The sequence below is a fragment of the Podarcis filfolensis genome, assembly GCF_964270895.1.
Source record: "Podarcis filfolensis genome assembly, chromosome: 6".
NCBI classification, from domain to species: domain Eukaryota; kingdom Metazoa; phylum Chordata; class Lepidosauria; order Squamata; family Lacertidae; genus Podarcis; species Podarcis filfolensis.
This window is the reverse complement of record NC_139609.1, coordinates 37,245,611-37,260,520: the sequence shown is the minus strand read 5'-3', so window position 1 is coordinate 37,260,520 and position 14,910 is coordinate 37,245,611.

Genomic DNA, 14,910 nt, shown 5'->3' with positions numbered 1-14,910 from the left:
TTTCTTGAATTATGTGTGAAAATGCAATCAATACTGCATTTAACCACATGTAGTTTATGTAGTCCTCTTTTATAATTTAAAAGTTTGCTGCTAAGGAATGCCAAGTTAAAACTGCAAAAATACAGGGCGAAAGTTGGGTCTTCTACCCATTCCACCTGAACTTCTTTTTTTTAAAAAAGTCAAAGGTCGCTATAATTAAACATGTAGTTTAATGTTGCATGTATCTTTTTAAAGCAATAAATAGTTGGTGGGTGGTGAATCAGAATCCTGGTGCAAGGGGAGAAGAGTTAACTTCACCATCCCATGCCATAGTCCCAATAAAAATCTCACTCAGTTGTTATTCATAAGAACCTAAGAACAGTGCTGCTGGATCAGGCCAGTTGCCCATCTAACCCAGCAGTGATCAAAGAGATATCTATGAAAAGCCTGCAAGCTGGACCTGAGAGCAATAGCATTCTCCCTTTCTGCATACAGGTAGGTAGCCATGTTGGTCTACCGTAGTCAAAACAAAATAAAAAAATTCCTTCCAGTAGCACCTTAGAGACCAACTAAGTTTGAAGAAGTGTGCATGTACACGAAAGCTCATACCAATAACAAACTTAGCTGGTCTCTTATGGATTTTTTTTGTTTTTTGTTTTTGTTCCCTTTCTGCAGTTTCCAGTATCTGGTATTCCAGTATTCATAAGCATACTGTCTCTAGTTGTGGAGGCAGAGTATAGCCAGTGCAGCTAGTAGCTGTTAATATTGTCCTCCATGAATTTGTCTAATCCCCTTTTAAAGCTATCCAAGATGGTAGCCATCACTGTGTCTTGTGGAAGCAAATTCCATAGTTATGGAATTCTCGTGTTATGGATTATACACTAGCCCTCTTCACGTGTTACCTGGTCCTCCTTAGAGATGTCCATGTGTTGGAATGGTTATCAGCAGAGAAGAATAGTTGTTCATCTGTAGGCTCCCACAGAACCAGGACACCACTAGAATCACTATGACCAGCTACTCTTGCGTTTGTTAAGGATTGTGATCAGTGGCTTCCTTTATCCCTTTAGTGATTTTGTTGCATTGCTACATGTGCACCTGTGATGTTGTTGCCCATAGTTTTAACTTTATTCCCAAATAAAATTCCACAAGGAAAGCCAAAGAGAGGAGAAGAAAAGATTGAAAGAGACAGATGTTTTCCCCTTAAAATCCTTCATATGTCTCTCTCTAAAACCACTGGTTCCTGTTCTAACCTGCTGGTGCAAAATAGTCCCGCATCTTGCATCTGTGCTCCTTTATTTTCTCTCTGATGTCAAAGAGGTAAGGTCAATGCATGGTTTGGACTGCAGCATGGATTCCACCCAAAAGTACTTCTTGACTGTGGTCTATATGAGGGCCAAGCTTCTTCTAATGACATGGGTGATCCTGACTAGGTAGAGAGTCTCTATGCCAGGGGAACATTGCCTTTTTCTGATGAAGACACTCATACAATCAAGCCTGATCCATTTGGTAAGCAGCTTACAAAAATTACAAGGCCCATCCGAGCCACAGCCTCACAGAAGCAGTTTTCCACTGCCTCTGCATGACAGCGGCAGCATTTATACTGTAACTTTGATACCATACCCTGGATCGTTTTTATGTTAAATAAATAAAATGGCAGTCTTACACCACAAGATACACAGTAATGTTCTTAGGAATTAATCTTGCAAGCCAGAAAACATTTATGCTAAGGAGCCGAAGAATATTTCACACAGATCATGAATTGCGCTATGCATCAATCTGTTCGCCATCTTATCTGTTGTGTTAAAGAACTTTGGTAGCCATGGAAACATGCTAGAATTCGATCTGGGTATTTATTTATTTTAATGCCACTTTTTTATTACTCCATTTGTCCTTTGCTACTAGTGAAGAAACTCTGTTTTCTTTCCGCCGAAGCAGCTCATTATCTGTTGGATGAAATGTCAAACCATAGGATTTTATAACGATCCAATTCAAGGCTCTTGTAAGAAAGAGGATGACTCACTGGAGGAGTCTTTGCCTGTGCTCTTGCACAAGTAAACTCACACGTTTTCTGTTTGTTTCCCTGAAACAGGAAGGTGAGGAGGCACATTTCAGGCATTCCAACATTTCAATCGTTTGGGAGGAAGACAGAGGCAATGACATATTCTAACTCCCTTGCCTTCATTGCAGAACTCTTACTTAACTGACAACCCATTATTAAAACATTGCACCAGAAAATCTCTGCAAATACCCTTTCCCAAAAGTCATGGGAAGGATAAGACACATGAGAACTGTTTTACATAGTAGATATAAGCAGTCACGTAACCATTAGCTTGACTGCAACTGTCAGTTTTTATAGAGTCATCCTGATTATTTTTGACACATCAATAGGGGGTCAATATCATGGAAAAAGATTTTGTTAAACTTAACAGGTAAGATCATCTTATATTTGATGCAGCTTTAGTTACACCACCCTCAAAAAAAGTTTCAGTGACCCTTTCCATAAACATTAGCCAACATTTTAGAACTTAATTAAAATTTGTGTTGATTCTTCTGGCTGAAGATGTAGATGTATGCCTTACACAATGTCAACTACTTGCCCCTCGGCCTTGGTGCAGGCATTCAGATCATCCCTGGCCATTGGCCATAGCTTGCTGGAGCTGATGGGAGCTGTTCTACCATGAGCAGTGGTTGCCCTCCAAATGTTGTAGAATCACACCTCCCAGAATCCTGGACCTTGGGGCTGGGGTTTATGAGAGTTGGAATCCAACAGCAGTTGTACCACTGAATTAGGATACCACTTTATCACATTTCCAAAATGTGAAGTCAAGATAATATTGACCAAACCAATTAACTGTTGTAAATTAGTAACATTACTTAGCTGGCACACAATACAACAACCCCTAAGGATTGTCCATTTTCCGATGCCTGTGTGTGTGTGTGTGTGTGCACGTTCTTGTGCCCACTGATTAGCAAGATAACCATTTCCTCTGAAAATGTGAAGGAGTCACTGATGGAGAAAATTGGCTTCTGGCAGTAGGCTGTGGAAAACATGTTTTTCAATAAAAGAGTAGCAAAGCAAAGAAAATAACTGTACCCATTTTGAAAATAGCTACCCTTATCTATGATGTCAGTTACCAGGGGCACAGGAGGGAAGGAAAAAGCCAGGTGTACTTGCTTGCCATTAATGACCACTTCTAAATGTTCAGGCCACATAGAATACGATACACACACTTTAAGAGTGATGTTAGGACAAAAACATGGTAGGTAAGGACTTGGTTGAGCTTCCACGTTCTGCATTACAATCTTTGACACAGCGTCTGTGTGAGACAAGAGCATTATTCATTGAGAGTATACTGAGATTCATGAAAATTGGAGTTTTCTAAAATACAAAGCTCATGATGGTACATAGAGGGAAGCTTTGTTGTTTTATGATTCATGTTTCACTTTTTAGTGTGTGTAGTGGAATAAACATATGCTTTGTTTTGGTAGAGTGAGGATTAAAATAATGTGTAATGGCTTAAATTAGAGAGTGATCTACAACTCTAAGTATCAAGTATTGGGGGGGGGGGTTGTCATCAGCACCACATAGCACATTGAGGCTAGGTTTAAGCTTCCCCCCAAAGCCATGTTAAAAATCACTCCCTTCTGAACAATAAAGATTATAGAAAAAATCTACCATTGGCACTAGTGTGAAGTATTTTTATTAATTCTAATTGTTCCACAGGGAGCAATTTTTTTACCAGCATTATGGCTGAGGAAGGAAAAACTCAAGCCTCACTTCCCTGCATGTTGTGAAGCTGATTGACAATTGCACATGATGTTCAATTGTTTAAAACTTGTGATTTCTAATCATGTTTGATGCAAAGTGTTATTAGGCCCTCTGCCCATAGCTTTATTGAGAGTGTGGGCAAAAGGTGTGGGGAGTCTACAGGTAGTCTTATTTTTTGGCCCAGATCCTTAAATCAATTTCTAGCCTATACAGATTATGGAAAACCCAGCAGAAACCCAAAGAGTTTAGGTCAAACTGACATTTGGCAAATCTGCACTTGGATAAATACCTAGTCTTATTAGTCAGCAATTCTTCTTGTGGTAGGAGAAGGTGGGTTAATTTGTGAACGGCCTAACTTGGAGGTCACGGGAAAAGAACAAATCTGTTCAAATAATGCAAAATTGCTAAGCTTCTTAGAATGCCAGCTAGAAAAGGGTTGTGGTAAAAGCCAGCAAGCATTGTTCATATAAGCTGCTGCATGAACTCTTAAGCAGAGCAAGCAAATGAGCAACAGACCTATGGCTCCAACAAGGAGGAGGCAAAATTAGTCACAAATAGAACTGTGTTTATGAAAAGTCTGGTGCATTTCTCCCAGCAGAGCCATAAGATTTACAAAGTAAGACAATCTTTATCTATGCCCAACTTAAAGCTGCCATTTCAGCCGAATACTGGGGTCCTGAAATTTCTGAATCTTGCTCCCAAAATTCAAGAGGCCTGGCTTTTGATAAATCCATCAGACGTTCAAGCTGAGCCAAGAAATGTTCTGTCGTGTTGCATTTAGGTTAACAAGCAGCATATAGTCCCACAAAATTTGGATTCTCAAACATTTTGAACCTTTCACACCAAACCAGAGGGCAGTATTCAACTAAATAATTCTGTGAGTGCTACGCTCACCGCTAGCACAACAGGACCTCACCCCTCTCCTCTCTCCTCTGCCTGTGTCTGCTTACACCATCCCCAAATCTTCTCCAGAAGGTTGGGGGAGTCCCCAGAACAGATGTGTGGGTGCACAGGGGTAGGTGAGGGGGAGAATGCTCCATTGCACAAGGAGAAATGCTTGCACTGATGGAATCTGAGCCTTAGCGCTACATTGAATACAGCCCATAGTCAGTAATAGCATGATATCACTCTTCACACCTTAGCCAAATATGTATCACAAGCATAGAGGAGCCACAACCCTATTTACCAAGCACATGATACAGCGTGACATTAGCAAACTCTTCCTAGCACCTCTTGAAGTGACTCCAGGAAAGTGACTTCATTTCCCTAAACTGCATGGTCAGTTTTATTATTCCTAATCTGGGGTTCAGCCATTTCCTGGGCCCTGATTAACTTTACCACTTTCTGTGTACCGAGCTAACTTGATATTAACAAAACAGCATCCTTCTTCCTAGTGCTGAAGATCATTTTTGGATCAGATTCAAAGACGAATATAGTTTGTATTAGGCATCCAGCTCTGGTAGCTAGCATGAGTTCACTGAGGTATTTTGCTGATGCATTTTCTGATTGAGGCACAGCAGATATTTAGCTCTTGAGATCTAAGGTTCATTTCCCAATAATAATTGTTTCACATTTTGCAAGCTGCAGGTGTTCACAGGAAATCTTTCAAGGAGGACAGTTCCCAAACTGGATGAGGAGCTGCACAGGCAAATGGATGCTCCCCGCACAGTTTCTAGCCTCACACAGCTCTGGCCAGATTTTATCAGTATCTCTAAAGGCAGAAGTTAGTCATCCCCTTGCGAACAAATATTGGAGAGCTGCTGTTAGTCAGTGTAGACAATACTGACATAATATCCCTGATCAGATAATCACCACAGGGTTTTTTTCTGTAAGGTAGCTTCTTGTGTTAATTTATATTATTATTTTGTCGGTTTATTTTTAATTCAACTGGTATACTTTTTTTTTTTTTTACTGGCCCAAATTATTTACACATCATGCAAACATGAAGCCATTTCAGGCTTGTACCTTCTCATACATACATAGCAAGCCCACAGCAAGTTAGTACAGTCAAACCTTGGTTCTCGAATGCCTCCGTTATTGTATGTTTCAGGGCCCAAACACTGAAAACCTGAAAGTAACTGCTCCAGTTTTTAAACAATTTTTGGAAGCTGAACAGCTTCTGGGGAGTTTTTCTTCTTTTTTCTCCATTGACTTTGCCTACTGCCCTTTGATCCTCGGTCGTCGAACGTTTTGGAAGTTGAACGGTCTTCCAGAATGGATTACATTCGACAACTAAGGTTTGACTGTATTGTAGCAGACAAAATATTAGAAATAGCTTCTAATATGTGCATTTAGGTGATGAAAACCTAAACAACTCCCAGCAGTTACTCTCCAATGGTCATTATGGTTCCTGTTTAAATGAGTACCAAGAGGCAGAAAAGCAGCAGGGGCCCGGGGGGGGGGGCAGAGATTCCAGATAAATCATATTTTAGTGTTATAACTTTATGCTGTAAAACCACTGTGTCCCTCCTCCTAGCAGTCATAGCTGACTAGACATCAGATTCACCTTGAGGCTGCTCGGCCTCTAGACATGAACTGAATTGAATCCCCCCCCCATCCCTAGGACCACAGCAGGGGAGAAAGCAAGATACCCCACTTTTCCAAGTTCCTCAGTCCCATTCCTGCTCCTTCTTCACAAACACATTAAATGCATCCCTACATTTAATATCACATCAGTTTGGGCCATGAAGCAGCTAACGTGTGCAATAATGTATATTGTAAAGGAGTGTTGGAGTAAATTGACTTAATATTGGCAAAAGTGGAACATCTGATTCCTTTTTGAAAAAAGGCTAGAGGTCAGATAATAAATAAATTGTTTGTTTGTTTGTTTGTTTATTATACCCTGTCTATCTGGCTGGGTTTCCCCAGCCACTCTGGACGGCTCCCAACCAAATATTAAAAACACAATACAGCATTAAACATTAAAAACTTCCCCAAACAGGGCTGCCTTCAGATGTCTTTTAAAAGTCAGATAATTGTTTATTTCTTTGACATCTGATAGGAGGGCATTCCACAGGGCAGGCACCATTACAGAGAAGGCCCTCTGCCTGGTTCCCTATAACCTCACTTCTCGCAGTGAGGGAACCGCCAGAAGGCCCTCGGCACTGGACCTCAGTGTTCGGGCAGAACAATGGGGGTGGAGACGCTCCTTCAGGTATACTGGACCGAGGATGTTTAGAACTTTAAAGTCAGCACCAACACTTTAAACTGTTTCTGGAAACATACTGGGAGCCAATGCAGATCTCTCAGGACCAGTGGTCTCGATGGCCACTCCCAGTCACCAGTCTGGCTGCCGCATTCTGGATTAATTGCAGTTTCCGAGTCACCTTCAAAGCCAACCCACATTGAGCGCATTGCAGTAGTCCTAGCGGGAGATAACTAGAGCATGCACCACTCTGGCGAGACAGTCCAGGGGCAGGTAGGGTCTCCGCTTGCGTACCAGATGAAACTGATAGACAGCTGCCCTGGACACAGAATTGACCTGCGCCTCCATGGACAGTTGTGAGTCCAAAATGACTCCCAGGCTGTGCACCTGGTCCTTCAGGAGCACAGTTACCCCATTCAGGAACAGGGAGTCCTCCACACCAGCCCGCCCCCTGTCCCCCCAATAACAGTACTTCTGTCTTGTCAGGATCCAGCCTCAATCCATTAGCTGCCTTCCATCCTCCAACTTCCTCCAGACACAGGACCTTCACTGCCCTCACTGGTTCTGATTTAAAAGAGAGGTAGAGCAGGACAGCACCTCTTCACTGCTTCTTGGTGTGATCTGCTGCTCAGGCAAGGGAGCTGGCTTGGCTGCAAGGGTTTTATACGCCTAGGGTGTCTTGACTGGCTCATCGGATCAACTGACAGCCTTAAAGCTGAAAAAGTCATTTGTGTCTCTTGGACCCACAGCATCGAGGTTGCCCTGGATCTATAAAGCTAAACCATCTTTGCCTTCTGAGGAATCAAAGTGCTTGCTGGTGAAGGAGTTATGGCGCTGCCACTTCCAGAACCATCATTCCCTGTCTTTTGAGACACCTGCCCCCCATCAATGTGAAACGCTTTCTGCAAGAGACTGACCAAAGGCCAAGCATGTTTCAGAAGTATGGTGGTTTTAACTAACTTCCACTCCACTTGGGAGTGGAGTGGGGGTGGGGAAATAAGCTACTAAAGCTTTTTGGTGTTGGCATTTGCAGTGTTCTAACTCACTGAGAGTTCAATCCTACTGCTTGATTCACTGTATTGGGGTGGTGGTGGGTGGGGCAAATGTATCCTTATACCTAGCCCAGAACCGCTGTGCCATATCCTAAATGTGTGGGGCATTCTGAAGAGGAGGGTGCTGAACCAACCTGTGATTCAGTGACTCCCAACTTGGCCTCACTAATTTTGCCTGGCCAACAGGAGCAAGAGAACGGAAGATGCTCTGTTACGCCTCACCACTGCACACCTGGGATATGGGTTGCTCATTCAGTTGCCCTTTTATTGATATATAATTATCTAATAAATATATTGTGTCTACTTGACTTTTGTTGCATTCCCAAAACCTCTGAGATGGAATGTGCAATAAATTTTAATATATTCATTAGTTATCTTGTGAATCTTGAGCATATTAAAATATAGGCTTGCAACTCTCAAATGCTGCCAACCCCCGCTGAAAAATATGCAAACCCCAATTCCCAGTATATTTAACCTTGAGTACAATTAAAATGGATCTTGCATGACAATGCATGCTTGGAGAGTGAACTGGTCCCTGCACATGATTGGATGTTTTTCCCCATTAAGGAGGAAGTAAGTCACAGTAACTTCTAGGATGGCTTTAATAATAATCACAAAGATTCTGTTTGCAGTTTCTCTATGGAAAAGATGTAAGAAGACCCACTGAGAATCCCCCCCCCACAAAGCTCAGAACACCTTGACCCTGAATCTGTGTTAGTATAGAAGTAAATAGAACTTGTATGAATTAAATGAGTTAGCGATCAACCTTATTCTGTTTGACTTTCTGTAGAAATTCACACTGGTCTTTAATGCAATCGCGATGGTACTTCTAGAAAACAATTTTTCTAAAAGCCCATTGATGCTAGCCCTAGATTTGCCTTAGGACTTTTTAATAGAAGAAAAATGTTGAGGGCACAAAGTTCTTTAAACATAAGCCTAGGTTCAAAAATGAACCCCACATTATCCATATTTACTTACAGGGAAGTACAATTTATTTTGTTGGGAATTACTTTCAAATCGATATACTTAATATTATAGCCTTGAGGTGGAAAGCTGAACCAATTCAGAATGAAGGTGCAGGGATTGTATTTGAATGAACATGAGGTTTCTTCAGGTTTCTACCTCAAAGTGAACTTAGTTCCCCTGTTCACTACTTTTCAGGTGTAGTTCAGACATTTCAGAACTAATTTATTGGACTTCTTTCAGCTGAACAAGTTAATTCAAAACACTGAGGGAAACAGACCTAAACCATCTACTAAACATGCTTCAGGAAAGCTTTTGTGTTGACATTCAAATGCCTGAACACTACATCTGGGCTAGTTTTAAATGTTATAATTTTAAATATTAATGTTTAAATGACCAATAGTTATACAATAGCACAACCTTTTCAAAAATGCCTCTGTTGAATATCTTCAATCTCACTGTTTGTTATCTGTCACGAAGTTGGCATGTCCAGAATAAAACTCTGTTTGACATCTACAATGTCCATGTCTAGAACACCTGTCATCTTTCTTGATTTATGGTCTCTGCAAGTCACTGTCCAGTTTCCTGTAGAAAATATTGGAAGCCGATTAAAAATGGAGCAAGATATGCAACACCAGGTTGATGGTGACAAAAATAATAGGATTAATTTGTGTTTCACAGACCACAGGGGCATCAGTATTACTCAGCTTGTTCCTTTTTAATGAAGTTGTACTTCTTGTTTTCTCTGTTCCAGAAGACTGAGTGCATTTACACATGAATGATGGCAATAATCACATGTGTAAAAGAAACAAAAAAACACAAAACTAAGCTCAAAAGCAAACATTTTTCTTTCTTTTTTAAAATTATATTTTATTAATTTTCCATACATTCAATCCACATTACAATTTCTATTAAATTTTCCATTTTTGACTTCCTTCGGCTTCTCTGCCAATCATCCAAATTCACACTTCTTTAATTACACATTTCCAAATTTTACTATTGCCTTTATACCTACCCCCCACTTCTATTTTGCCTTTTTACAATATTTCTTATGCTGTTACAGAGCTTCTCTGAATGCCACTAGCGTTATTGCATTATCACTTATACATTCCCAGTATTTAACTAATTTTCCCCAGTCCTCGATGAACTTTTGATCTCGTAGATATCTGATCTTCCCAGTCAGTTTATCAAGTTCTGCATAGTCCATCAGCTTCATTCTCCACTCCTCCAACGTTGGTATTTGTTCTTGTTTCCATTTCTGGGCCAGTAATATTCTTGCCGCTGTTACTGCATATTGGAAAAGTTTGTGGTCCTTTCTATTTATTTCATTACCAACAATTCCTAAAAGAAAAGCCTCTGGTTTCTTAACAAATGTATATTTCAACATTTTTTTCAGCTCATTATATATCAACTCCCAGAAGCTTTTCACTTTCTTACATTCCCACCACATATGATAAAATGTGCCATCTTTTTCTTTACATTTCCAACACTTCTTACATGTTTTGTACATTTTTGCAAGTTTTACTGGTGTGATATACCATCTGTATATCATTTTCATAACATTTTCCTTTAATGCAGTACATGCAGTAAATTTAATACTTTCATTCCATAGTTTTATCCAGTCGTTAAATTGTATATTATGACCAATATCACTGGCCCATTTTATCATAACTGATTTAACCAAAAGCAAACATTTTTCATTTCATATACAACAAAACTTACCTTCCTGGAATGCTGAGTTAACAATCTAGAGAGAAGTGTTCATTTCAGCTTCTTTGCTTAGATAACCTATATAATGTTTAAGATGTAATTATAGAGATCTCCAATGTACTTTTATGTGGTGCTGATTATTTCCTAATTCCCTCAAAAGACTAGTGTGATTTGCAAATGACTTTCAAAAAACGGATAACAAGTTCCCATCTTGACGTGCTTTCGAACTGCTAGGTTGGCAGGAACAGGGGCCGAACAACGGGAGCTCACCCCGTCGTGGGGATTCGAACCGCAGACCTTCCAATAAGCAAACCCTAGGTTCAGTGGTTTAACCCACAGTGCCACCCGCGTCCCAACAAATAAATATTAAGAACCCTTATATTGGCAAAGATGGAGATTAATTACTGGAAGATGCTAAAGAAGGAATGGGGAACTCATGGTCCTCCAGGTGCCATTGGACTTTCTTCCCTTCCAAGCCACCCAGTATAGTCAATGGTGAGGGATGGTGCAAGCTGTGGTCCAGCAGCATCTGAAGGGCCACAGTTTCCCCATGCCTATTCTAAAGAGCACCCAATATTTTCTTCAAAATACCTTTTGCTATATACACAGTTACTCCCAGGTCCATGGTAGTACCATCAAGAACAAAATTCAGTTGTATAACTTTGTATGTTTGCCTTAACATTTATATGACTTAAAATGAAAATTAGGATATATATATATATATATATATATAAGCTAATTCAAAAAGTGAATTAGAATTTCTTCTTGTTTCCGTTAAAAATACAACATACATTCCAAAATTGTGAACTGGATTGCCATTATTTACAATTCTCCAGATCCAGAATTCCAACAAACATGTTATCTTTTGACCCATTCCTATTAAAGCTTGCACTAGGAAGAGTGGGTTCCGCTCCCCAGTTTTGTTCCATCTTGCCACTGAGCTTTGCCTATGCCTCCTCTTTGCAGCAAGCAGTTTATGTATCATAAAATATTAAGCTATTGAATGCAAAATTTTGTTACATGCCAATGGGACTCCTATATTGATGGAGAAACCTGATACATCTAATTTAAAATTTATAGAATTAATAGAAAAATGTGGTGGGTAAAATCAGAAGCCCCGGGGCTTAGCATATTGGAATATCCTTCCAAAGCTGGAAATTACACCAACAACCTGAACAGTGCTTAGAGGCTATAAAGCTACGGACCTAACAAAAATCTTACAACTATGGGCACAGCGATTAGAGACATCAGCACTGATATAGAGATACGGCAATTGTAAATGGAGGGGTAGGATGGGCAAAGCTAGACAGTGAAAATTGTATTTAACTACATCTCATATATGTCTTCGGGAACTCCCAGCCACAATTCCAATTGCCTATTTCTAAAAGCTTAATAGATACATAATTTCCAATGGGAAATTGGCTAGACCATGATTCTCATTAAGTAAGCTACAATTACCTACAGAAGTGTGAACATTTAAACAGCTTATTTTAAAACATCATACAGTTTATCTCATCCTCCAGGCATGTTGGTAGTGAACGTTTCACAAAGATATCACCCCAAACTGGGCAGTTCTTCAATCAAGCTTCTTTGGTGGTATAGTAAGTTTGCAAGCATTAGGAACCAACCATGTAGTTCCAATGAAGTCACCAATCAGAGCAACCAGACAAGAAGGGTTTGAACTAGGAAAGCACCTAAAATTTGACCCATATATTCATGGTGAATTAGCCTTATGGGCTAATCCAGCCTTGCAGACAGAAGATAAATGCTTTCTATAGAAAATCTCAGCCCACTAGCGGGATTATTGCTTTAAATTAATTAATCTGGCCAGATGACAAATGTGTAAATTTCACCAAATTAATGCAACCATATGATCTCTTTGAGATGGTCCACTGGCAACACATCCAACTCAAATATCTTCTGACTTTCAAATGCATTGCTGATGCCTCGAATGCTTCTGGCCCTCCTGCTCTTACTTCTCTTATTATTCTTTTATTTTTCCATACTACACTTTGTCCAGAATGATCTCAGGGCAGTATTCAAAGCAACATAAAAAAGCACATGAAATCACAAAAAGAGAAAAACAAATCCAAACTACCATCCACAACCAAATGCCTGCATGAAAAGATGTCTCTTTCATTACCAAACCCTTTGCAGATGTACCAAATACATGAGAGGTGATTGTGGAAGATGAGGCCTTGCCAAGACAGCCAATAGACTCTTGACAGGGCAAATTTGTGCCAAGTTTGGTCACTGAATAGAAATAAACACCTGCCCTTGCATTCAGAGAAAGGTTTGTGTGTAATAACAGGATGAAAACTATATAAATTACTTTTCCACAAATGAACATTAATAATAATGGTGACCTAAAAGAAAAGTATAAATGGAGATACATAACCACACACCCTGGGAGCTACACTTCCCCTGCCCACTCCAACTCCCTTTCCCCTTCTACCTTGCAGACCCCATCTGCCATGGCCAATGGTTAGCATCCTTGGGAGGCTGCTGACACCTTAGTGTTCCAGAATGGCCCACAGCCAAGTCTTACCCATTCCTACTGCTCCTGCTGCTTCCTCAATGCCAACACTACTCATTTGCTCACCTGTCAACACTCCGTGTGGTTTCTGCTACATTGTCTCTCTAAGCCAATTGGCGTTTGCAAAGCCAGGAATGAATTAGTAAACCAAGTGGAATGCTGCAGATGGGAACAGGGTTAATTCAAAGGGCTGGAGTGCGCCACAAACCCAGGGATGATTTATAAAGCCCAAATGCATGAAATCAGGAGAAGAACACAGAAGAACACAATGCCTGAAGCCATCATGTGTAAGCTCAAGGACCAAAATGTACAAGTCTGGATAGCAAAGTATTTGACCAGTTCAAAGAAATGTCCAGAACTATAAGATAGCACAACCAGAGCCTCTGTCAGAGGGAGGCAATAGTAAAATTTAAAAAGAGCACTGCTACCTAGGCAGAAAACGTGCCACCACCAAATTGATCCATATATTATCTCAATACAGTGGTACCTCGGATTACATACATTTCAGGTTACATACGCTTCAGGTTACACACTCCGCTAACCCAGAAATAGTGCTTCAGGTTAAGAACTTTGCTTCAGGATAAGAACAGAAATCGTGCTCCGGCAGCGCGGCGGCAGCAGGAGGCCTCATTAGCTAAAGTGGTGCTTCAGGTTAAGAACAGTTTCAGGTTAAGAACAGACCTCCGGGACGAATTAAGTACTTAACCCGAGGTACCACTGTATATTATTTCAGAAGCTATGGGTATATACTATGGGCAAGATTTATGGCTAAACTTTGTCCTGGTCTTTCTCCATCAGCATCATATTATTATAATGAACAAAGCAATCATAAAGGAATATTAGAAAACAAGAAGGAGGAAAATGGAAAATGAAACCATATGAACAGGTTAAAGAACATGTATATGACTGGTTGCATTATTTTCAAATAAATGAAATGTTTAGGAAAGATAGTAAAGAATGTGGTTATGCTGACAAGGATTCTAAATTTCAGACTGAAATAATAGATAATGATGTTAAAATTTTATCCAAAATGTATAAGCTGTTGCTAGAATGGAATTTAAAGGATGAAGAAGTTAAGTCGGTAATGATTCACTGGGCCAGAGACTTTGGTTATAACATACAATTTGAGGACTGGGTAAGACTTTGGAAAGAAAACTTAAAATTGACAGCGTGTATGACGTTAAAAGAAAATGTTATGAAAATGTTTTACAGATGGTATATAACACCGGTAAAACTAGCGAAAATGTATAAGACATGCAATAAGTGTTGGAAATGTAAAGATAAAGAAGGTTCTTTTTACCATATGTGGTGGGAATGTAAGAAAGTGAAAGACTTCTGGGAAAAGATATATAATGAATTGAAGATTTTAAAATATACATTTATAAAGAAACCAGAGGTCTTTCTGTTAGGAATACTAGGAAATGAGATAAAAAGAAAGGACTGTAAATTCTTTCAATATGCAGTGACAGCCGCAAGAGTGTTACTGGCCCCAAAATGGAAACAACAGGAAATACCGACAGTGGAAGACTGGAGAATGAAGCTGTTAGACTATGCGGAGTTGGACAAATTGACATGGAAGATTAGATATTTAAGAGACCAAAAGTTCATCGAGGACTGGGGGAAATTTGTGGAACATCTGGAAAATATAAGTGAGGGACAGATAACGCTAGAGGGATTTAAAGAAGCACTGTGAAAAATTAAGAAGTATTGTCTAAAGGGAATAGAAAGAAAGATATAAATAATGTCAATATAAATC